General features: G+C 45.2%; 1 long non-coding RNA gene across 1 annotated transcript; it reads left to right on the plus strand.

Moving 5' to 3' along the window:
* Positions 1 to 1,578: 1,578 nt before the first annotated feature.
* Positions 1,579 to 23,879, plus strand: LOC144617080 (uncharacterized). The gene is made up of 5 exons (XR_013557100.2): positions 1,579 to 1,942; positions 7,501 to 7,601; positions 12,895 to 12,976; positions 21,567 to 21,664; positions 22,692 to 23,879. It is a non-coding gene; the product is annotated as an uncharacterized LOC144617080 (long non-coding RNA).

Here is a 23,879-nt window from a genome sequence, read left to right on the forward strand (position 1 = left end):
CCAACTCTGTCCCTGCAGAGAAATCTCTAGAATGATCATGTTGAAATGGTAGCCATTTCTGGGTGTAGTACTTAATGTACTTAAACACCTCCTCATTGCTGCATGTATCATCGGTTTCCTTACGTGTGGCTGCTGGTCCTAACATTTCCATCTGCTTCCACGTTGGGCCTTTGGTCAGGTCCGAGAGGTATGGCCCTGAGCACGTGCTGTCGTGAACCGCAATACAGGGTGTTGGTCTTCGCTTTATCGGTAGTCTGAAGAATCACAGTGGGTGACTGAAGGCCTGTAGCGTGGAAACCATAAAGAAACAGAAATGATTTTGTATGAAGAAACTGAAAAGGGACTTGATAATGGCCTTAAATGTATAACCAGTTTTAAGACTATCCTTAGTTCTGTCCACTTCTTTTTTTTTTTTTTAACGTTTATTTATTTTTGAGACAGAGAGAGACAGAGCATGAACGGGAGAGGGTCAGAGAGAGAGGGAGACACAGAATCTGAAACAGGCTCCAGGCTCTGAGCCATCAGCACAGAGCCTGACTTGAACTCACGGACCGCGAAATCATGACCTGAGCCGAAGTCGGATGCTCAACCGACTGAGCCACCCAGGCGCCCCTTTCCACCTCTATCTTATATTCACTTCAAAGCTCTTGGGCTGCTCCGGGGACTTGTAGAGGACAGCAAGGTGGAGGAAGCAAGGTGGTGGGAGGAACCCGGGGCTCACATTGCCAAGCTGGCATCACTCAGCAAGCCCTGCAGACAGGTGTTCCCCAGCGCTGGATGCTGTCTTGACCTGGACCGCAGAAAGCTTAGCACTCTTTTTCTTCTCTGGCCTCTACTTGCCAGTTGTAGAAAAATAAGAAACATCCCACTTGCCACCTTCCACTACCGTAGTAAGAGAACAAGAACGCTGGTTTTTATTGGGTTGAATCAGCAGGGTGTTTTTGTTTTCATCTCCATGGACATGACTCGGTCGGAAATCAAAGCACAGTAAACCAGGGTTTTTATGACATCTCATTGGAAGTTGTCCGTGAAGTCTCTTTTGAAAAGTTCAGTGTCCAGTTCTAGCTGAGTGATGGGGAAGAAGACACATGTGACTTCTCTGTGAAGTCTTCCCCATGTCTCCTCCTGGCTCCCCCACGTGAGCTAGTTTTGCTGCCATCTTTCTTCCATTGATTTGACAAACACTGGTTTGGCACTTGCTATACTGGGGACATAAAAATAAAAGGTTTAGTCTCGGATCAAGAAGCTTTTAGTAGAGTCAAGTGAGAGAAAAATAAACAGATCACCAACGGAGTAAAAAAGAAACATAATTTCATGGAAGCGGCAGGGCTTCTGCATATCGTCATGGAAAGCGTGCACTGCACAACCCTGGAGGGGGGTAGGGTGCCTTTCACATTGCAGTCAGGTGAAGGCACAGCCACCTGTGGTAGCTCTGGAGGCAGATAGGAGGGGCCGCTAATCTGGGCAGATGAGGAAGAACAAAAGGCAGGAAGACGCCACGGCGGTTCCTGTGTTCACATCTTTCTGTAAGCCCCTTCCACCCAGGTCTGTGGCCAGACCTGTGACTTCATTTTAGCTAATATAAGTCAGCAAAGGTGATAGGATGTCCCTTCTAGATTGTTACATAGACTAGAATGCCCCTGTTGCTAGGAGTGCCTCTCCTTGGCCGGCTTTGAGGAAGCAGGCTGCCTGCTACGAGCTTCCCTATGGAGAGGGCAACTGGCAGGGACTTGCAGGCAGGTAACAGCTGACAGCCGGCAAGACCCTGAGGCCTTCAGTGTGACAGGCCACAAGGAGCTGAATGCTGTCAACAACTACAGGAGCTTGGAAGTCTTCAGATGAGAACCCAGCCCTGGCTGTTGGCCTGACCGCAGCCTCGCGAGAGACCTGGAAGCAGAGGATCGATCCAGCTACGCTGTGCCCGGACCCCGATTCCACAGATGTGAGAAAATAAATGGGTGTCGTTTGAAGCTGCTCATTGGGTGGTGATATTGTTATGCAGCACTAGATAGCTAATACAGAGGGTTAGGGACAGCAGCTCAGGTCACCTATACACTATGTTCCCATGGCGCTTTGGAAAATGCTCAGAATGGTGGAGGGCAAATGTCCGTCTTCCCTCCTGAAGCCATGGACATTGTCTTATTCACCTCTGAGCTTCCTCATCTATAAAATAGGGTAATAACAGTACCTACTACGTAGGGCTGCAAGTTAGATAATTTAAGCAATGTTATTAACACAGTGACTGTCTTAGTAAGTGCTCATTAAATACCACCTCTAAGCCTCCAGGGCTTAGTACAGCACCTGGTTCATACTTTATAAATGTTTATTGCATGAATGGTTCATTGCAAGAACTGATGGAGAAGGACCGTATATCAGCACCTGATGGCAGTAGGAAAAGTATCAGCAGTTTGGCCACCGTCCCTCAGGGTCAGCCAGAAGGAACCAGAGATGTACAAAACCATGGTGTCAGGGTGACTAAGCAAACCCAGACAGGAACAGGCCTAGTCAAGGGAGCTTCTGTTGGGAACTGCTTTCTGGTTCTGCCTACTGCAGACACTAGATTTTTGACCGGGATAGATATGTGGGTTTCAATCAGTTCTTTTATTCAGGTTTTATGAATCTACACTTTGTGTCGAGAGCCATAAGCGGTTTACATGCCTATCTGTAGGCACACCTCATTTTATTGTACTTGGCTTTCTTGAGCTTTGCAGATACTGTAATTTCTCTGCTTACAAATTGAAGGTTTGCGGCAACCCTGTGTTGAGCAGGTCTGTCAGCGCTAATTTTCCAAGAGCATTTGCTCCCTTCGTGTCCCGGTGTCACATTTTGGTAATTCTCGCAATGTTTCAAATGTTTTCATTATTACTTTCTTCGTTACGGTGATCTGTAATCAGTGGTGACAACTCAACTGAAAGCTCGGATGATGGTTAGCATTTTTTAGGCAATAAAATATTTTTTAATTCAGACATGCACATTGTTGTTTTGGACATAATGCTACTGCACACTTAATAGACTGTAGGATGGTGTCAACATAACTTTTGTGTGCACTAGAAAAGCAAAGAAATTATGTGACTTGCCTTGTTGCAAATTTCATTTCATTGCAGTGGTCTGGAACCAAACCTGCAATATCTCTGAGGTGTGCCTGTGTAAGAAATATATGAGAATCAGCAGATTCTGAGGTGACTTTTTAATTCCTCCTTTCTACGAATCTGATAATAATCTTTAATGCTCCCCTTGCTACTTCTTTCATTCATTATGCATTCATTTATTCCACCCACAAACATTTATTGAGGACAGCTCTAAGCCAGTCTTTGGGTTAAGCACTTGGAATACAACAGTGAGTCAAACAGCTGCTCACGGTCCTGGGGCTCATTAATGACACATCCAGTTGGAATCTCTTTTGTATGTTTTGAGCACTCCACCCCCACCCTGCACCCTTGCTGTTTGTGCTGTGCTGGTGTGTTCTACTTTTATTTGGGGGTCCTTAGTCTTCTTTGCAGTCTTTACCCTTTGCTTATGCATTTGCTTCAAGAAGAGTCTTCACATATTGAGTCTTCATCAATTAAATTCTGTGTAAGGTTCTTCTCCCTCCAGTAAGCTTCTCCCCATGGGACTAGGCAAGTGATTTTGCAACTAATAGCCTCTTTAATCTGGATATTCTCTGTGATCTCTTTTCTGATGTTTTCTCTGAGGAACTGGGGAGATAAGAAGGCCCTTTGATGGTTAAAAACTCTTTTATTGCTTGGAGCATGAGCTTAAAGTGGGTCATGCATTGCGTAACACCCCGCACTTATGGACACTATGGAAAGAAGATGGTAGGATACCCTACCTAACTGAGCCAAACAGCTCTATTTAGTGGCAGCGTGGGGGTGAAGTAATGACCAACAGGAGCATGGTGAGCAGTAAGGAGAAAGCCCAGCCACAAGAAGTTTGATGTATCTTCAGGTGGTCACGGAGGACCAGCACCTCGACACCTCGGTCTCGCTATTGCTGATTTTTTAGCAAAAGCTTTGGATCCACCAAGTGGAATTGTGGACAGCAGCAGCCTTGCTTTAAAGTTTGTTGTCTGCTTTTAAAAAACCAAACCATATGGGGCGCCTGGGTGGCTCAGTCGGTTAAGCGGCCGACTTCGGCTCAGGTCATGATCTCACGGTCCGTGAGTTCGAGCCCCGCATCGGGCTCTGTGCTGACAGCTCAGAGCCTGGAGCCTGTTTCAGATTCTGTGTCTCCCTCTCTCTCTGCCCCTCCCCTGTTCATGCTCTGTCTTTCTCTGTCTCAAAAATAAGCGTTAAAAAAAAAAAATTAAAAAAAAACAAAAACATACCATAACTTGAGCAGCCATGAACCCACCACACAACCTAAGCAATAGAATGTTATCAATGTCATTGAAGCTCCCTCTGAGTAGGGTTGCCAGATTTAGCCACAAACAAGCAACAACAACAAAATACACCCTATTAGCTTTACATTGCAAATGAACAATAAATAATTTTTAGTAGAAGCATGTCCCATGCAATATCTGGGGTATAATTATACTAAAAACATTATTCATTATTTAAATTCAAAGTTACCCCTCTTTTTATCTGGCAACACTATCTTGCCAGCCACAGCCCCATGTCCCTTCCCTGACAGATAATCATTGCTTTTCAATTTGGCTTTATCATCCCTTTGCTATAGAGTTTATAGCTTACCATATACATATGTATATGTATCCCTAAACAAAATATTGCTTTGCTTGTTTTCCAAGTGTATTAAAATGCCATCTTTCATGTATTCTTTTCCTCTCAACATTCTATTTCTGAAATTCAGCTATGCAGTTGCTTCCTTTTTACTGTTACAACCATTTTCTGAATCTACCACAGTGGATTTGTCTCTTCTCCTGTTGAGTTGTGTTCAGTTTTTTGTTACTATACACTGTGCTGGCTCAAACATATCATCTGATGCTCATGTGCAGAAGTTCCTCTAAGGCATAGTCCTAGGAATCAGAGGACATGGACTGTCACAACTACACTAGATGTAAGTGTTTTCCTCAAAGTGATTGTATCACCCAGTACAAGTATTTTGAAGACCGCATTGTACTACTTAAAATCTTCAGGCTTTATCCAGTCTGGTAGGTATAAAAATGTCTCTCACTGTGATTTCATTTTGCTTTTCCTTGATTACTAATGAAATTAAGCTACATTTCGTATATTGATTGGCCATTCATGTTTCCTCTCCTGTGAAAAGCTTTTCATTCCTGTTGCTCATTTTCTCCTGGGTTCTTTGTGGGGTTTTTGCTGATTTTTAGGTCTTCTTCCTGGATCCTGTATACTAATTTTTAGTTAATTCTATGCATGACAAATATACCTTCTCAATTTTTAGTTTGCCTTTTTACTCTCTTTCCAGTGTTTTTTGATAAAAGGAAATTTATAATTTGGTTTTCTCTAATTTATCAATCTTTTCCTTTATGGTTTGTATTTTCTGGGTCTTGTTTAGAAAATACTTCCTTACCTAAAGTCAAAATATTTTTCCGGGGCACCTGGGTGGCTCAGTTGGTTAAGCGTCGTCTAACTCTTGTTTTTGGCTCAGGTCATGATGTCATGGTTCATGGGATTGAGCCCCACATCAGGCTGTGCTGACAGTGTGGGGCCAGCTTGGGATTCTCTCTCTCTCTCCTCTCTCTGCCCCTCCCTCTGCTCACATGCACATGCTCTCACTCAAAATAAACATTAAAAAGTATATTTTTCTATATTGACACAAATTTTTTTAACGTTTATTTTTGAGACAGAGAGAGACAGAGCATGAAGGGGGGAGGGGCAGAGAGAGAGGGAGACACAGAATCGGAAGCAGGCTCCAGGCTCTGAGCCATCAGCCCAGAGCCTGGTGTGGGGCTCGAACTCACGGACCGCGAGATCGTGACCTGACCTGAAGTCGGACGCTTAACCGACTGAGCCACCCAGGCGCCCCGACACATAAATTTTTTTAAGTTTATTTAATTATTTTGAGAGAATGCAAGTGGGGGAGGAGCAGAGAGAAAGGGAGAGAGAGAACCCCAAGCAGGCTCTGCGCTGTCAGCACAGAGCGTGACACAGGGCTTGATCCCACCACCCGTGAGATTATGACCTGAGCCAGAACCAAGAATTGGATGCTTAACCGACTGATCCACCCAGGTGCCCGACACATGAAATTTTTAAGGTTTTTCTTTCCACTTTTAAATCTTCATTTCACCTGGATTATAGTTTATATATGATGTGAAAGAGGAATCCAATATCTCTTTTTTCCAATATGGATAAACTCTTGTTCCCACACTGTTTATTGAACACTTCATTCCCTTGCCATCTAGCTGCTCTAGAGTGCCAGTAGATCAGTTTTCATATATTTATGGATCCATTTCTGGGCTTACCATTCTCTCCTTTGATCCATTTGTCTATCCCATTTGTAATATCACATTGTCGTAGTTAAGTCGATTTATCAATCTTGCTGTTTGGCAGATCTACCCCATCTTACACACACACACACACACACACACACACACACACACAAAGGCGTGCACAACCTTGTTCTTACTCAAGAGTATCTGAGTACTTTGACTCTTCGTGGGGCTGTGCTTTTCCGTGTAAATTTTGGAATCGGATTAATGAGGTCTGTGATAAACCGTTGAGATGCTGATTTGAGTTGCATTGAATCTGGGGAAGGTCGACATATTTATACTGAGTCTCTCTACCTGTGAACATGGTAAATCTCTCTGTTAGTTTTGGTCTTCTTTGATGTTTTTCTCCATAAAGGTCCCTTTATTTTATTATAGTGTTGTTTCTATTGTAATGGTATCTTTTAAATTACATTACTATAATTTTTATGGCTGCTGTCTAGAAATGCAATTGGTTTTATATACTTAGCCACTTTGCTAAGTTAGCTCCTCAATTCTAATAATTTGGTTATAGATTCTTTTGAATATTCTCTATAGGCAACTATATCAATCTGCTAATAATGATTGCTTTATTCCTTCTTTTCCAATTTGTATACCTTTTATTTATTTTCCTATTTACGTTTTAGTCATGAAAATCACTAGAATAATGTTGAATATAACAATGGCATTGAGCGTCTTCAACTTGTTCCTGATTTTAAAGGGAAGGCTCGTAAGTTTTACCATGAAGGATCATACCTGCTATACGTGTTTGCTTTTGGCTTTTATCCTGTCAAAAAGTTACCTTCCTCATAATAATCTTCAGAGTTTCTGTCACAAATCAGGATGCTTTTACTCAAATACCTTTCCCTGCATTTACTGAGATGATTAAATGTTTTCCTCATCTGATCTGTTAATGTAATACATTAAATTAATTGTTTTTGTAAATTAACCCAACTTTGCATTCCTGGGATAAACCTAACTTAGCATGATGGGTCATCTTTTTTGTGCTCTGCTGGATTGGTAATAGGTTGTTTAGAATAGTTTGTTTTTTGCAGTTTTACTTATGATTAAGTTTAACCTATAATTTTCCTTTCTAGTTCTGTTTTGTTTGATTTTAGGATCACTGTTATACTAATCGCATAAGATGAATTGGAAGAATTTAAGATTCAGTTGTAATTGAAGCACCAAGATTCAAGATACGAACTTCCAAAGTGAGATGGTAAGCCAAGATGCCTTTTCAAAAGACATATCTAGGAATTAGTTCCTTGACATTAACCACCCCTCATCCTCTCAAGCATGTGCATGGCTTGAGAGAGGGAGTATGATGGAAATTTTGCAAGAAAATTTCTTTGGCAAACACTGCTGTTATGAATTGAGACAACTGAAGAGGGATTCAGTAGTTCCCCTTAGTCCTCTGCAGTGAGGCAGGTCTAGGGGGGCCTGTGTCTGGCTCTCATCTGAAACACAGGAAGCAACAACGGGGTTGGCCTGCTGCTTTGCCGATGGAGTGAAAGAAAGGTGTGCCTGGGCTTGAGTCAGTCTGCATTCCCCAGATTTGCCTGGGCAAAGAATCCATGAGTGTTTCCTTGGCTCAAGTACAGCCAGATGCACACAAAGGAGCTGGCACGGGGTCATCTTATATGGTCTCAAGTAGAATTGGGTCAGTTGGAGAGGTGAGCAGGCTTCATTACAGGAGAAGCTGGATGCTGCTTTTCTGGGCATTAAATGGGGGTTAATAAGCAATGCCCAGAATAGAGTGTATTCATTTAGATCAAAGGAAATCAGCAGTGATGGGGTAAGAAAAGAGGTTTTGCAAAGTTCACACGAAAGCCCTCCATGAGAGAGAGAATCCGCTTCAAATATCCAGTAGGTCCAGAGAGAGCAAAGCACACTGATAACAGTACCAGTTAGGTAAGGACTTTCTCTTCTCCTCCTTCTCCATCTCCTTAACCTGCAGAGGACCAGAAACAGCAGTCAGGGAATGGGGGTCTGTCATTTAGGAAAAGCCCACCCTTTCATTCTCTGCTCTGTGATGCTAGGGCCACAGCCCCGCAAACTACATTTCTGCTTTGCCAACTTTTCCCTGTTGGGCTCTGCTGCTCAAGGTACCGGAGGGGGACTGGAGGGCTGGCGGAGCAGAAGGGCTGTGCTCCTCCCTGCCTCCTTCCTGTCTGGTCCCTGTGAGTGTCACAGCTTCTGACCCCATCAGGGGCAGTTCCTCCCATGACAGCAGCCAGTTCATTCACAGTTTCAACAAGACTTGTAAGGCCAGGCTCCTCACATCCACCCCTTCTATCCCGGGACAGGGCCACATACTCTTCAAAGTTTGAGTCTGGCCTCATGGGCTCCTTCTCTGAGCTCAGACACACCAGCACCAACCAAGCATCACTTCCTCCTCAGGGTCCAGAGTTTCAGCCCTGCAGGCTTCCTTGTCTATGCTTTGAAGTTTCAAGAATGCTAACATCTTTCTTTCACTCCCTTAGCCCTGGGGATGGTAGCTGCTGTTGAAATCGTGACACTTAAAGATACCTTAGAAGTTTCTTCTTGTCTCATCAGTCACCTGGTTAGTGACTTCTGTTTAGTTAATTTTTTACATTAATTTTTTTCTCAAATTGCTGGTATATTTTCAGTCTCTTGTTGGGCCCTGACTTATAGATGGTGCAGTGGTGGTGGTGGGGTAGGGGTGGGGGTGATTGAGAAAGGGGGAGAGAAAAAGAGAAGACGCTGACTCCATTTCCTTCCCCCAAAACAGGTGGTCAGTCTGCCACAGCCTCTGAGTTGGGGGAAGAGAAATCCTAACTTTTATTTATTTATTTATTTTTATTTTTATTTTTTTTAACGTTTATTTATTTTTGAGACAGAGAGAGAGCATGAATGGGGGAGGGTCAGAGAGAGGGAGACACAGAATCTGAAACAGGCTCCAGGCTCTGAGCTGTCAGCACAGAGCCCAACGCGGGGCTTGAACTCACTGACCGCGAGATCATGACCTGAGCCGAAGTCGGCCGCTTAACCGACTGAGCCACCCAGGCGCCCCGAGAAATCCTAACTTTTAAACCGAAAGCCTATCTTATATTGTACTGGTCATTTTAAGTTACTAATTTGAGTCTGGGTTTGTGTCTATAAGTAAATAGAGACATTTCTATTACTCATTAATAACCTTAAAAGTCAAGGGGCTTGCCTGAGTTTTCATCCAGTGTCAGGGGAAGGATTACCTTCACTGAGAAGATTTAAAGGGACAGTAGGAGACAACCACTTATTTGATTGCATCCCATGAATCCTACTTATTTAACGTGCTGGTTATAATCTGAGGCTGTAATTGAAATGTCTCCTAGAACTCACAAGTAAAACTCTCAAAGCCTAGGATTTCTTTCATGGGAAGATTTCTACTACTGATTATGTAGGCAGTCTATTTCTTTCTCTTTTTTTTAATGTTTGTTTGTTTGTTTCTGAGGGTGAGCCAGAGAGAGCATGAGCAGGGGAGGGGCACAGAGAGACTCCCAAGCAGGCTCCCTCACTGTCAGCGCAGAGCCCAATTTGAACTCACAAACTGTAAGATCTTGACCTGAGCTGAAATCAAGAGTTGGGTGCTTAAATGACTGAGTCGCCTAGGCACGCCCTGTTTCTTTTAGAGTCAGTTTGGTAAGTATTTTGGGGGGAATTTCCATTTAAAAGGTACATTTTCAAAGTTATTAGCATAAGGTTTTTCTATCTTATATTTCTATTATATTTGTGATCTTTGTGTATTCTTCTTTTTCATTCCTAATATTATATATGCCTTCTCTCTACATATATCTATTTAAATGTTTATTATTTATTTTTGAGAGAGAGAGACAGAGCATGAGCAGGGGAGGGGCAGAGAGATAAATAAATAAATAAATAAAAGATGACACAGAATCCGAAGCAGGCTCCAGGCTCTGACCTGTCAGCACAGAGCCTGACTCAGGGCTCAAACTCACAAACTGAGATCATGACCTGAGCCGAAGTCAGACATTTAACCGACTGAGCCACCCAGGTGCCCCTATTTGTGTCTTTATTCAATCTTTCCAGGGGTTAGTCTCTTCCAAGACCCAGTGTTTGGTTTTGTTGATCATCATTATTGTATCTGTTATCTGTTTCTTTAAGGCTATTATTTCCATCTTTTTACGTTCTTTGGGAACATTCTGTTAGTTTCTCCCTTCTTACATTTAATGCGTTTCTTGTTCATTTTAAACCTTTCTTCTTTTTCCAAAGAAACATTTAAAGCTGTGTGTCTTCTTTTATGTGTACTTTGGAGACCTCATCATCACCCTTTGCCACATCTTATTTCCCCGATCTGAGTGAGTTCACTGCTTACCGTAAATTTTGGGTATAGTGTCATGCAGTTCTTATTTTTCAAACTTTATAATATTATTTCGTTCAGTTGATGTTTTTCATTCTTAAATTCTTTATTGAAGCATAACACAGAAAATATAAACATATATACATACTGTACAGAAAAATGTACATGTCATAGGTATAAAGCCCGAAAAAGTCTCACCCATGTATCCTTTGGTTAGGATTTAAACACGGAGATAACGAGCACTTTTTTTTTACTGACTTGGAAATCCATACAAAGATAACCAACTTGAAGTGTACAATTTAGTACACTCACAGTGTTGTAACAACCACCACCTCTATCGAGTTCCAACACGTTTTCATTACCCCCAAAGGAAGCCCCGTACCCGTTAAATAAATAGTCACTTCCCATTCCCCTCTCTTGCCAGCCCTTGGCAACCACAAGCTGCTTTCTATCTCTGGATTTTAAGTGTGCTTTTAAATTTCTAGATGTGTAGAGACTTTACGTTGTAAGTTTTACTGATTTCTAACTTAATTGTGTTGCAATGTTATAGCACTGGTTCTTTGAAATTTGTGAAAATTTGGTACTGCTTTATGCCCTAATTCATCATCAGTTTTCATAAATGTAATATGTGCTTTGGGAAAGAGAGTGTATTCTCCAGTGGTTGAGTGCAGTGCTCTATATAAGTCCTTCACATCACACTTGTTAATTATGTTGTTCAAAATCTTTATAACTATACTGAATATTTTTGGCTGTTTGATCTATCAATTACTAAGAAATGTGTGTTAAATCTCTCACTCTAATCAAGGAATTGTCAATTACTCCTTGAAATACTGTCAGTTTTTGCTTTCGCGATAGGCTTTTCAGATAACACGGAGAGGCACTAATCAAAGCAGAAACTTCAAATGTGCCACATTTGCAAAAAGACTATCAGCTGCCTCAGTCTGTTCTGCCAGATTAACCCAATTTGGTCGATGTCTTCCCAGAACAAGGTGGCCCTTGCTGTCACTCTATGTCCCACCCCCTCTCTTTTCCTTCCTCCCATTCCAGAAATGCATTTATTTAAAATCAAAAGAATGGCCTAAGATGAAGTTGAACAAAAATACTCCAGATCCTTGGGATTTCCTTATTTCATTTCAGCAACAAAGTTAAAAATGTCTGTCAATTGTCATTTCCCTAACCACCATCCTACTTCACGGCTTGCCATTTTCCTCCAGGGTCACTGTGTACCAGAGGCAGTATTAGATCGAGGGTGGGACAGGCACTGTTGGCATCTCACGTCTGCGGATTCCCCAGGGTTGTGCTGTCTCTTCATCGGGCAGCGAATGATGAATTGTGAGTCAGTCCACATTGGGGGAAGCCTCTATCACCCCACAGCTGAACTCACTCCGTTCATTTGCTACCTTAGAACAGGAAAGAGAAGCATATGTAGCAAACCATTGGGCTGGGTCCAGCATCTTTATTCCTCATTACCTTCTACATCTAATACAATTGCTCATTGAAATAATCACTGTCTTCACCTGGTGGCACCGTTCTATTTTGCTTATAAGACAGGCTGGCAGCAAAACCTCTTTCACTGAGCTTGGATTCATTTCCCTTAGCAGATGATTTCAATAACTTCACATCATTTTTCATCTGGCAAGTCAAGGGAAGCCAAGTTTTGAGAGAAATAAAGCTTGTTCCTTGGAGTGGAACCGTGCCAGGGAAGGTGAAACAACTTCATTTTCCACGCGGACATGTGGGCCCTTCTAGTTTTTGCGCGGAGAGCTGCCTGGATTTGCTCAAATCAACTTGTGGTGCTCATACTAATTGGTTGTTTGAAGCGGGTTGTCCAGCTGGCAGCCATTTGGGCCGCTAGAATGGCCCTGGGGTTGCTGATTCACTTCTCTCCCAAAGACTGAATGGCCTATTATTTGAAAGGGAGGACGGAGCCAACCCAGTTTGCCCTGGCTTGCTGCGGGTGACCTAGGAGGCAGGCCGCCTCTCCAGGGTTTCTCCTGAACTTTGAAGAAGTCGTTTGCACCTTAGTGCAATAAGCTGGTGCCGCATCTGGTGCCCGGGAGCCTGGAGGTCAGCGACGATCAGGAGCCCGCAGGGACAGTGGATAGTGTGAGAAAGAGACACAGTGAGAAGCTGAGGTGTGTGAACCGGTCAGCCGGGATAGTTTACAGTCCTCTGCATTTGTTACCTCACCCAGGACCCTCCTCCTACTCATTTTCCTGAGCTGAGAAGCAGTGACAACGAAAGGGACCGTGGAGCAGATGATGCCAACTATTATGGTATTTTATATTTTATATGTGGTACTTTAATATTCATTTGGAGAGCCTTGTAGAGCCAATCAACGCATAGAGATATATTTACTGGGTGTCTGCTATCTGCAAGGAATGGTGCTAAGTGCTGTGAGGGAAATAAAATAGAAATCTAAGATCACTGCCCTCACACTCCTTTTAGTCTAATTAGGAGGCCCAGATGTAAGCACAAAACATTAAAGAACAATACGAGAGTTCAGTGAGACCAACGTAATATACATAAAGAAAACGCCAAGCTTATTTCTCATAGCAGATAAATTTCTGTCCACCTCTAGAGGTATTAATGACTTGAGTCCTCAGCAGAACTATCTCTTAATAATAATGAACATACGCAACGTTACTGAGAACTTACCAGATGTAGAGCATGTGTAAGCAATTTACCCTTTGTTTTATTTCACCTTTAGAAAAATCATTAAAATGTAGCAAAAATCTTTTTTTAATGTTTTTAATGTTTACTTAGTTTTGAGAGCGAGAGACCGAGCATGAGCAGGGGAGGGGCAGAGAGGGAGGGAGACACAGAATTGGAAGCAGGCTCCAGGCTCCGAGCTGTCAGCACAGAGCCAAACGCGGGGCTTGAGCCCATGGATTGTGAGATCATGACCTGAGCCGAAGTCAGGTGCTTAACTGACTGAGCCACCCAGGCACCCTATGACAATCTCTACATTTTTTTTTAACGTTTATTTTTGGGAGGGAGAGAGAGACAGAGTGTGAGCAGGCGCAGGGAGAGAGAGAGGGAGACACAGAATCTGAAGCAGGCTCCAGGCTCTAAGAGCTATCATCACAGATCCCAATGCGGGGCTTGAACTCACAGACTGTGAGATCATGACACTTAACCGACTGAGCCACCAAGGTGCCCTGACAATCTCTACATTTTAATTGGCATGTTTAGACTCTTTATATTCAATGTAATTTTCAGTGTATTTGGATTTAAGTCTAGTATCTGCTTTTTATTTCTTATTTGTGGCATATATTCTTTTTCCTGACGTTCTACCTTAATTTATTAAAAAAATTTTTTTTAATGTTTATTTACTTTTGGAAGACAGAGACAGAGTGCAAGCAGCGGAGGGGCAGAGAGAGAGGGAGACACAGAATCTGAAGCAGGCTCCAGGCTCCGAGCTGTCAGCACACAGCCTGACACGGGGCTTGAACCCACGGACCGTGAGATCATGACCTGAGCCTGAAGTCGGACACTTAACTGACTGAGCCACCCAGGGCCCCCAAAATGTGGAAAAAATCTTAAAAGTGAAACATGATTCGGGTTTAAAACTAGATGTTGCAATAAACATTTTGAGCTTCAGCCTTGACCCAATTTATGTCAAAGCCTGGAACTAAGATTCTTCTTTATGTTGTAACATGATTCATGTTGCATCCGAGAAGCTGACCCAGGTCCAGGCCATAATTGGGATATAGACCCACACGTGTATAAATAGGACTATGTCCTCCGAGGACATGCTGGGGCATGTTCCCAATTGTGGCACTGCATGATAGGGGGTAAAGGGCAGGAGGCAGCAACAAACCCTTGTTAATAGGAAAGCTTCATGGTAGAGAAAGAATTTCAAGAGAAGTAAAAACTCTATTTATAGATTAGGAACTAAAGTAGAGATTGAAATTTTCACCCTATAAACATTCGACCCCATATCTCAAGATTAGATACCCGTTATCGAATTCGTTTAACCAAGGAGCAACGTGAATCTCATACGGCCGGGAACATCTTGGAATACCAGAGTATAAAACCATGATCTTTATAAAGGCTCGACTCTTCAGTGTTCTCAGGAGGCTCCCTCTGGGCAAGTACTGGAAGGAGCAAATAAGTTGTAAAACTGCACCCATCACCCGTTTCCTTCAGACTCTTGTCCTTAATGACCAAGTCAGGCCCCATCTCCTTCAGGAAGATTCCTCTGTGCTTCCATTTATTGCAGTGGCGTTTCTGGATGTGACTGAACCCTAGACTCTGTGCTCCCTAAGGATAGAGACGTGTCTTATTCATTTTGTATCCCTAGCGCTTGGCAGAGAGGTTGGCACATAATAGGTGCTTGATAGATGCTTGTTGAACTGAACTGAAGAGGAAAGGTTGGTTGGGGTCCCAAGTGAGGGTCTTATGTTCAGGTTCCCCTGGGAGAGATAGGGGTAGGGGGAAGTGGGGCTATATGGGTGTGAAGTGACTCCCAGGGAGGAGCGTGGTGTGTCACAGATTACTTGGCATCCCTTTCCATGGGAACCTCTGCTTTCCGTGGGCTAACCTCCATGCCCACTGAAGACATGTCCTACTCTAGAGAGGCCGTGTAGACCTAGGCCCGGCCCTCTTCTGCACACTGGGGGAGGGTAAAAATGAGAATAGGTGTTACCGACCTAAGTGGATTAAAGATGAGGATGGGGAAAGAGGGAGGACGGAGGTCTAAGTCACAATCCAAGATGCTATGGTGGGTTGTGACCACCTGTACAGCAGTTATTATGAGGAAGCCCAGTGTGGAAAAATGGAGGGACAGAATCCCCGAAATCCCGTGGCTCGCTGTCTGCCAGCAGTTAACAATAAGAATCACAATGAGAATAATAAACACTTACAGAGGGCTTCCTATCAGGGAGGCGCGGTTCTACGCACGTTATTTATTTACTAGGAATAGCTGGGGAAGAAGAGGTCCAGGTCCGTGAAAGGGCTCTTCGGAAACATGCTCACTACTCAGAGAAGGAATTGGCACAGTTTCAAACATCTCCTCAGGGGAGGTCAAGATTAGAGTGAAGAAGGCACATGTGACCCTGAGGTTGGCCTCGAAGAATTAGAGAAGCCACTGGCCTGTGCCCCCGACCTGACACAACAGCTAAGCCTCCAGTAGGGGGGGCCTTTGGGGACCTTTTCCGCCATGCATCCCTGTGAGCTTAGGGCGGATCCTTTGCAGGGGCTCACCCAAGCCCTGGCCCCTGGAATCTGCCTGTCAGGATTAAGCGCCCTGCTGGGGAGAGTATAAATATGGATAGAGCATGGCATCTTTAAACATTGTACAAGAGCAAAGGGACAACCAGGTCCAAATGATAATATTTTGAAAAGCCACAGGGAGCTTCTGCTGCTGTTGGGTTGGAATTGTTCCTCTCTCATGTGATTAAAGAAGCCCTTGTGGGTTTTTTCTTTTCCTTAGAGACGTAGCAGGGTTTCCCCCCTCCTACTACAGCACGGAACGATTTCTAAGGTTTCTAAGTGCACTGCATTTACATTTACTGCTCGTTCGTTCTCTAAATGAAAGGCAGGCTGAAACACATTAATGAGCCTCCTGATTACTGCAGCCCTTGAGAAATTAATTAACGACAATGCAGCATACACTTAACATCCCTCCTACTCTCCGGGACCGGAGCGGCGCTTTCATCCGCACCCAACCAAGAGTCACCACGCATCTTCAGCCACGGAGCGGAGTGGCCTTTCCTGGTACACTTTGGATTGCTTTCCCTAGGGAATGCCGTTCCCTGGATAATTAAGTGATAGCATCTTTCTCACGGCCTGGAATTTTCCTCCCTAAACCTGGTCCGTTCCTCATAATAATGGCCAAAGCTTAAATGTTGCTTAATTTGTCAGGGACTAGTGTGTGTGTGTGTGTGTGTGTGTGTGTGTGTGTGCGCGCGTGTGTGTGTGTGTGTGTGTGTGTGTGTGCACGTTTGCTTATTAAATTTCATAATAATCTGGGGTAGGTACTACTATTCTCCATTTTACAAAGGGTGAAATAAAGGTACAGAGATGGCAATTAAGTCACCTGAAGTCACATAGCTAGTAAGTGGCCGAGCCACCTTCCGAACTCAAAGGGATTGGCTTAAAATCCATACCGTAACCACTAATCACATCCACAGCTACCCCATGCATATTTGTATTTGGGGTCATTTTGGGCTTGTTAAATCCAAAATGTGTTTATTGAGATGGTTTCTCACTCATCTGGACTCAGGGTGCTTTCAATTCCACTTCTGTCTTTTTAAAAGTTATTCTTTTTTTTTTTTTATAGATTTTTTAAAGTGTATTTATTTATTTTGAGAGAGTGAGAAAGAGCACAAGCAGGGGAGGGGCAGAGACAGAGGGAGAGAGAGGATCCCAAGCAGGTTCTGCACTGTCAGTGCGGAGTTCAATCCCAGGAACTGTGAGACCATGACCTGAGCCAAAACCAAGAGTCAGATGCCTAACCGACTGAGCCACCCAGGCGCCCCTGGAGAGAGATCTTTCAGTGACCTTGCTTTGCCTCCCCAAGGCAGTAGAAGAGCCAACACACAAAACTACTGTTTGGGTGTGGATGAATTCCAGGGCGATTTTATAGCCTTCAGGCTTTTCACATCTAGGAGACAGGAATTGAGCTCCACACCAAGCTCTTTGTTTGTGTTTTCTCTTCTCTTCTGGGGAAGGATGAAGGAGCTCCTTCACAAGAAGCATATTCTCCTGGGGATACTCTCTTGTCACTGCTGAAAAGGGTAGAAAGAAGTAGGCATGATCATTCCTGTTTTGTAGATGAGGACTCTGAGGCTCTGAGAAAATTACTGATTTATCTGCTCAGGATCAGGCAGATGTTTTTTTGTTTTTTGTTTTTTTTTTGTTTTTTTTTTTTTTGGTCTGACTCTGCAAAATTGCAGAGTTACTGATTCCAAATTGGTATTCTTTCTACCAAACCGCACTGTGTCCATGTGGTTCTGCTAGATGAGGCATTCACCAAGATGGCTGTCCTCTGATAATCACTTCTGATCTCAGGGCTAACGTAAGAACAAAGCAGTCTTACACTTTTGAGCTCCACATGCCAGGTTCTTGAAAGAGCACTGCAACTTTGTGGCACCCCTAGGAAGCCCGGGAATAAAGGTGGGAACCAGAGTGGCATTCGTGGGCATCCTGGTAGCAACCACACTTGCCTTGTAAAAGAGAAACAGCGGGGCGACTGGGTGGCTCAGTCAATTAACCGTCTGACTCTTGATTCTGGCTCAGGTCATGATCTCACGGGTTTGTGGGTTCAAGCCCCGCGTCGAGCCCCACTGCGCTGTCAGCGCAGAGCCTGCTTGGGATTCTCTCTCTCTCCCTCCCTCCTTCCCTCCCTCCCTCCCTCCCCTTCCCTGGCTCATGTTGTCTCTGTCTCTTTCAAAAATAAATAAATAAATTTTTTAAAAAAAAGAGAATAGAGAAGCAGCAAAGACTCAAGAGACCACCCAAAAAGCAACTTTGTCTGGACAATGTTTCTAAGAGAGAAAACAATCATACAAGAAAGCGGTTTGCATGATGAGCAAAGCATCTTCCATGCAGCTGGCAGTCAAAAGTATTTCCTCCACACTAAACCCTGTGGGTCTGGGAGTGCTCTCCACTACAGCAGCATAGGGCACGATATCTTAAAGGTTAGGAACATGCGTGTTTGGACTGAGACCAGACCCAGGCTTAAGCCTCAACTCTGCCATGTCCTAACTATGTGATCTGAGGCAAATTAAGTCGTCCTTCAGCTTCTGTTTCCTGTCTGTAAAATAGAATAATTCTACCTGGGTCATAGGACTGTTGTGACAATTAAATGAGACAATGCATTAAAGCAGCACATAGTGTATGTAAAGTGCTCGATTACGTACATAGTAAGCACTTAACAGTAGCAGCTGGTTTTAGTGTCTGCCGTGCTCTTTGCCAGGTTCTTCCTTTTGCTGAGCACCTGCTGTTCCTTCTGAAATGCTCTCCATTCAGGACTCCCTATTCAAAGGGCCGCCTCATCAGCAGACGTTCCCTGGCCACCCCACCCAGAGCAGCCCATAGCCTTCCCCTTTGCTTTATGCTTTCCATGGCACAGATCACTACCAGCTGCTATATTATATATTAATGTGTTTATTTGTTTCTTGTCTGGCTGCTTCCATAAGAACATCAGCCCCATGATGACGGCAACCGTGTTGGGTTCACCTCTGAGGTCTCGGTGCCTAGAGCAGTGTCTGCCGTGTGGAGGGGACCGTGTAAATGCATAATGCAGGCAGCTGAGTATAATGCATCCCTTCTGAACAGATTAGGATTCTAGATAATGATGCAGCCTAAAACCAGATGTCAGGCACGGGCGCTGTTGTTTATGTGGGACAAGCCTCCAGCAGAGTGGAGAAGGCCTGACCCACTGAGGTGCTGAGCTGTGCTCCAGTGAGCCCTGCGGCCCTGAAGAGCAAAGCAATCCAGGCTGGAGGGGATCTGAACCAGCTCAGCCATTTTCTTTGCTTGGAAATTATAGCCTGAAGTGACTGCTGCGGGAGCTCCCCTCCCTGGTCTGCTTCCCACCCTTCTCCCTCCCTCTCTCCCTCCTGGAGTCATTACCGATAGTGCAGCTTCCTCAAGGAAAAAGAGCATGTCTTAAAAGTAACCTGTGGCCATGGATAGTTTACTGCTTTTAAACTCGCGAATTATTTTTTAATGCAGCACACAGCTCAGATCACGGTTTTCAGTAAGCAAAAACAAAAGCAGGTTTTGCTCCTGGCTCTACCTGGTGGCTGCTGAGATGTAGCAACCTGTGTCCCTGATGTTATGGCCCCGTGGATGGCACCTGCTGGGGAGACATGATGGGGCTATGTGAACAAAGAGTTTCTGTCTAGGGGAGGCCAGAGTAACCAAGGGGCAGTGAGCGTTAAACATTCCGGCACTGCCTCACCAAGGTTTCACACATCCCATTAAGATCCGGATAGAGAGCGAATTGGACATAATAAGGCACCTCAGAACCCCTAGTGGAGACTGATTTAGAGGCTCCTTAGAAGAGCACGGAGTTTCACCAAAGTGCAAGGCTTGTAAATTCTAAGTGCTTTCGGAGATTGCAATGAGCAGATGTGTGTTTCCCAAAGCCTGCCCAGAGCAGGGACATTAAGCTACAGGGAAGACTAAATTAAATAAAATAACAAATAGCAAAAAGGAGAGCATGCTCCTTGAACTCCTTTGACCTTGCAATTCCGATACTTCGTGTTAGAACTGAGCTTCTTTGCATCCACACTGAGCAGTGAGCTTGGCAAGGTAAGGATTCTGGAAGCCGTCTTTGGTCCTTAGCTGTGAGTTATTGTCTGTGGTGTAGACATTTTTCTCCATGTTAATATATATGCTATGTAACGAAACTATCTATGGTAACTCTGCTGGATAGGGTGCGTGAATGAATGCAATCATGCATTTGGGTGCATGGAGAACCCAGACTGTCACTGATGATGTGAGGCAGGCCCAGAAGTGCTCAGGGCAGCTGTTTTCCCTTAGCCATACCATGTGAAATCACAACTCTGTGGCCCGGTGACAAACCTAGCTGGATTTCCTGGGCCTTTTTCAGGTCTGTGGCTATGCATGGGTTGCTTCTTCGATTGATTGATTGATTGATTGATTGTAGCCCGAACTTAGAGTATTTCTTAAATAAACGTAGCTCCTTTTGAAGAAAACATCTGTTTGGGATTTCCTGGGCAAGACCATGCCAGAGGACTGGCCTTTCCTCAGACGGCTATGCTCTCTTAGGGACAAATAGACCTCCCACTGTGGGAAATTAGGATACTGACAATCTTGTCCTACCCATCTTCTTGGAACTTGGAGAACTTGACCCATGCCCCAGATGCTGGTCCCCACCAGGCTGGGCAGGCAGACATCCGGGACCACGAGGCCTGAAGCCTGGCACGCAGATTTAAGAGTATACAGAAGAGCTCCACGTTGTGACTTTCATTTCGAAAACAATTGCAGGGGCGCCTGGGTGGCGCAGTCGGTTAAGCGTCCGACTTCAGCCAGGTCACGATCTCGCGGTCTGTGAGTTCGAGCCCCGCGTCAGGCTCTGGGCTGATGGCTCGGAGCCTGGAGCCTGTTTCCGATTCTGTGTCTCCCTCTCTCTCTGCCCCTCCCCCGTTCATGCTCTGTCTCTCTCTGTCCCAAAAATAAATAAAAAACGTTGAAAAAAAATTTAAAAAAAAAAAAAAAAAAAAAAGAAAACAATTGCAGGTCGGGGGGGAAGTTTTCCCACCCTCTTCCCTTCATCTCCTTACCCACAGAGGAAACACTGGCTCCTACTCTGTGCCCTCCCCACTGAACACAATAATTACTTCTAACTTGTCACCTGTAACACTTTATACTGATTCCCCCTGCCCCCATATCTAAAGTCCTCTTGAGGACCCACAGGACTCCCTGAGGCTGGCACAGAGCCTGGAACGTAGTATTCGATAAAACCTTGTTCACTTATTTGTCCGAGGACCCTTCCTCCTGAGGATGGCAGGGAGTGTTTATAGGCACAGGGACAGCCTCTGCCTTGCAATAAAATGCAGAGAAATGCATGAAAGAAGGCCAGGTGTAGAAAGAACTCTGACATGGTCGCTTGGATCAGGAATCCTTCCAAAAATGTCCATATCCAATCTCGAGAGTAAGGATGGCTCAGGTTGCGGGGATTCAGCTTAGCCTAAACAATGGCGTGTTTGCTCCTGCCGCGCAAGGACCTCCATGGAATCCCTGGAGACAGAAACTTAGGGCCATGTCTCCGCCGATGGAGAACAAGTTCACCTTTGACAGTAAACTCCCTCAGGACCCAAATTATGTTCGGTTACTAACGCTGTGGCGATAATCCTGCTATGGAAATAAGCATACCGTGTGTTGCAGGCTTCTGGCCTCTTGGGGCTTCCTTGATTGAAGAATGTAAACCGATGGTGGCAAAGAAAGGAATAGTCTTGCAGGAGAAAGACAAGGCACTTTGGAGTGTGAGTACCCACAGGGTTTCTTTTATCGTTGGACTTCTTGGCCAGTCAGCCTCGGGCCCGTGAAGGCTGTTACTTTGTGACATCAGAGTCAGGTGGGAGCTGGGTGGGTCCTGCATTTGACCTAAGGAGGATCCTAGGAGAGGATGTCCGGAGGTGGACTCTAAGGCGTTTTGCTCCAGGAAACCCAGGCCTTTCCCAAACCTGAAGCCAGGATCCAGAGCCCCTTTTCTGAAAGCTCTGAGACATGGCTTTGGTTATTATTCTTCACTGTGGAGTTACCTGCCTGCAAAGAGAGGTGTGTGTGTTGGGGGGAATCCCATCTACACTGCCAGCCAGGCCCAGGCCTTTCCTGGAGACGGTTTGAGGCCCACAGAGCTTGAGGAATTCTGCCCCTCCTGCCCCCACCCCAGCAGCACAGCTTTTTACCTGGGACTTTGGCCACTGGATGCTTTTTTAAAGGGTAGATTGATTTCGTTGCAAACAAAAGGGCATTCAGGCTCCAGGGCCCGGGATGGGCCCCCAGCCTCCTATGCCTGGAGCCAGACCACCTGCACCCAGGCAGCATCCTCCCTCCTGGGCCCTGTGAGGAGGCTCCATGCACAGCTCAGGACAGGTGGCTGCCTCCCAGCGGAGAAAGACTGATAGACCGCCCCAGGCAAGGCTGCTCTGTGGGAACAGAAAGCCCAGGCATCTGCTCCGGGCAGAAGTTCCAGGGTGCCCCCTGAGGAAGCCATCAGGGCCCTTGGTGTGCAGTCAGGGGAGGCTGATAGGCTGACTGCTCACTGCCAGCCAAGGAACACAGAATGTTCCTTCACAGTACAGCAGGTCCATCTGGGCGGGGAGCCCCTCCACAGTGGACCTCGCTGGGACTGTGCCTTTGCCATTTGGAAGGCCACAGGCCATCGCTGTTCGCTGAGATGCCCCTCTGTGAGGCCAAGAAGGCTGGCCCATTGTCCCCCTGCCCTCCACTCCCCTCCGGATCCTCTCCACCTGCTACCTGTCACTTGTGCAAGGCATTATCTTTCAGGAGTCTCTCTTGGGACTGGCCAGGAGGAGAAAGGAGGACATGAACCTTTGGAACACTTATGAAAGGCACCTGGCCCATCTCCTGTCGAGGGTTACGCTCTTCTCTCCTGCAGAAAGGAAGAAACACATCTATGGAGTACACACAACTGCGCGGGCAGAGAACCTGCTATCACAGCCATTAGTGTCATCATCATCATCGTCGTCATTGTCATCAAAAAGCATCTTCTAAGCACCTGATTGCCAACAACCAATAAAGAGGGAGACCAGGTGGGAAGTACCTGAACTTGAAGGGAAGAGGCCTGGATTCCCATCCCAGCTCTTACTTCCAAGGAGCTCTGTGCCTCTGGGCACAAGGGGCATGGTTCCCCTTGCCCCTCTCAAATTCCTCACTGCTATCACAGATACAGCCCTCACCCTCCCCATTTCCCCAGCCCATGCCCACTGCAGGCATGGCTAACCAACCACTATCCCATGGAGCCTTAGAACATGGTCTCAGAAACCTTCACACAGAACTCCCAACAGCCATTGCTCACTGACTTGAAGGGCGCTCAAGTTGAAACCTATTAGCCATTGCTGTCCTAAAGGAATTTATAACCTGAGAATGGAATTCTGTACCAAGAACAGGCCAGGTCACTCAGAAGAAAAGAAAAACAAAAAACTTAAAAATCAATAAAGCAATAAACCCACCTGAACAATCTGGACTAGCCAGGTGAATGATACTTAGTTACTAGGCAAAGGTAACCTCACTGAATTGTTTTATTTGGATAGATCCAGGGTTAAAGATATTGAAACACACCCCAAATCAGAAATGTGCTCTCTTTATTTCACAGATAAGGAAATGAAAGCCTCAGTAGTTGTGACTTCCCAGGCCCCCCATCTTGGCAGTGGCCACATCAAAAACCCAGCTTTTCTGGTCCCCAACCCAATGGTCTCTCTACCCACTGACCACATTGTCTTGCTTGGCAGGGGAAACACACACATACACACACATGCACACACAGCTATTTAAGGTACAGGCAGGGGCGCCTGGGTGGCTCAGTCGGTTAAGCATCGGACTTCAGCTCAGGTCATGATCTTGTGCTCCATGAGTTCGAGCCCCGCGTCGGGCTCTGTGCTGACCGCTCAGAGCCTGGAGCCTGTTTCAGATTCTGTGTCTCCCTCTCTCTCTAACCCTCCCCCATTCATGCTC

Source organism: Panthera onca, chromosome C1 (genome assembly GCF_046562875.1).
Source record: "Panthera onca isolate mPanOnc1 chromosome C1, mPanOnc1 haplotype 2, whole genome shotgun sequence".
Taxonomy (NCBI): Eukaryota; Metazoa; Chordata; class Mammalia; order Carnivora; family Felidae; genus Panthera; species Panthera onca.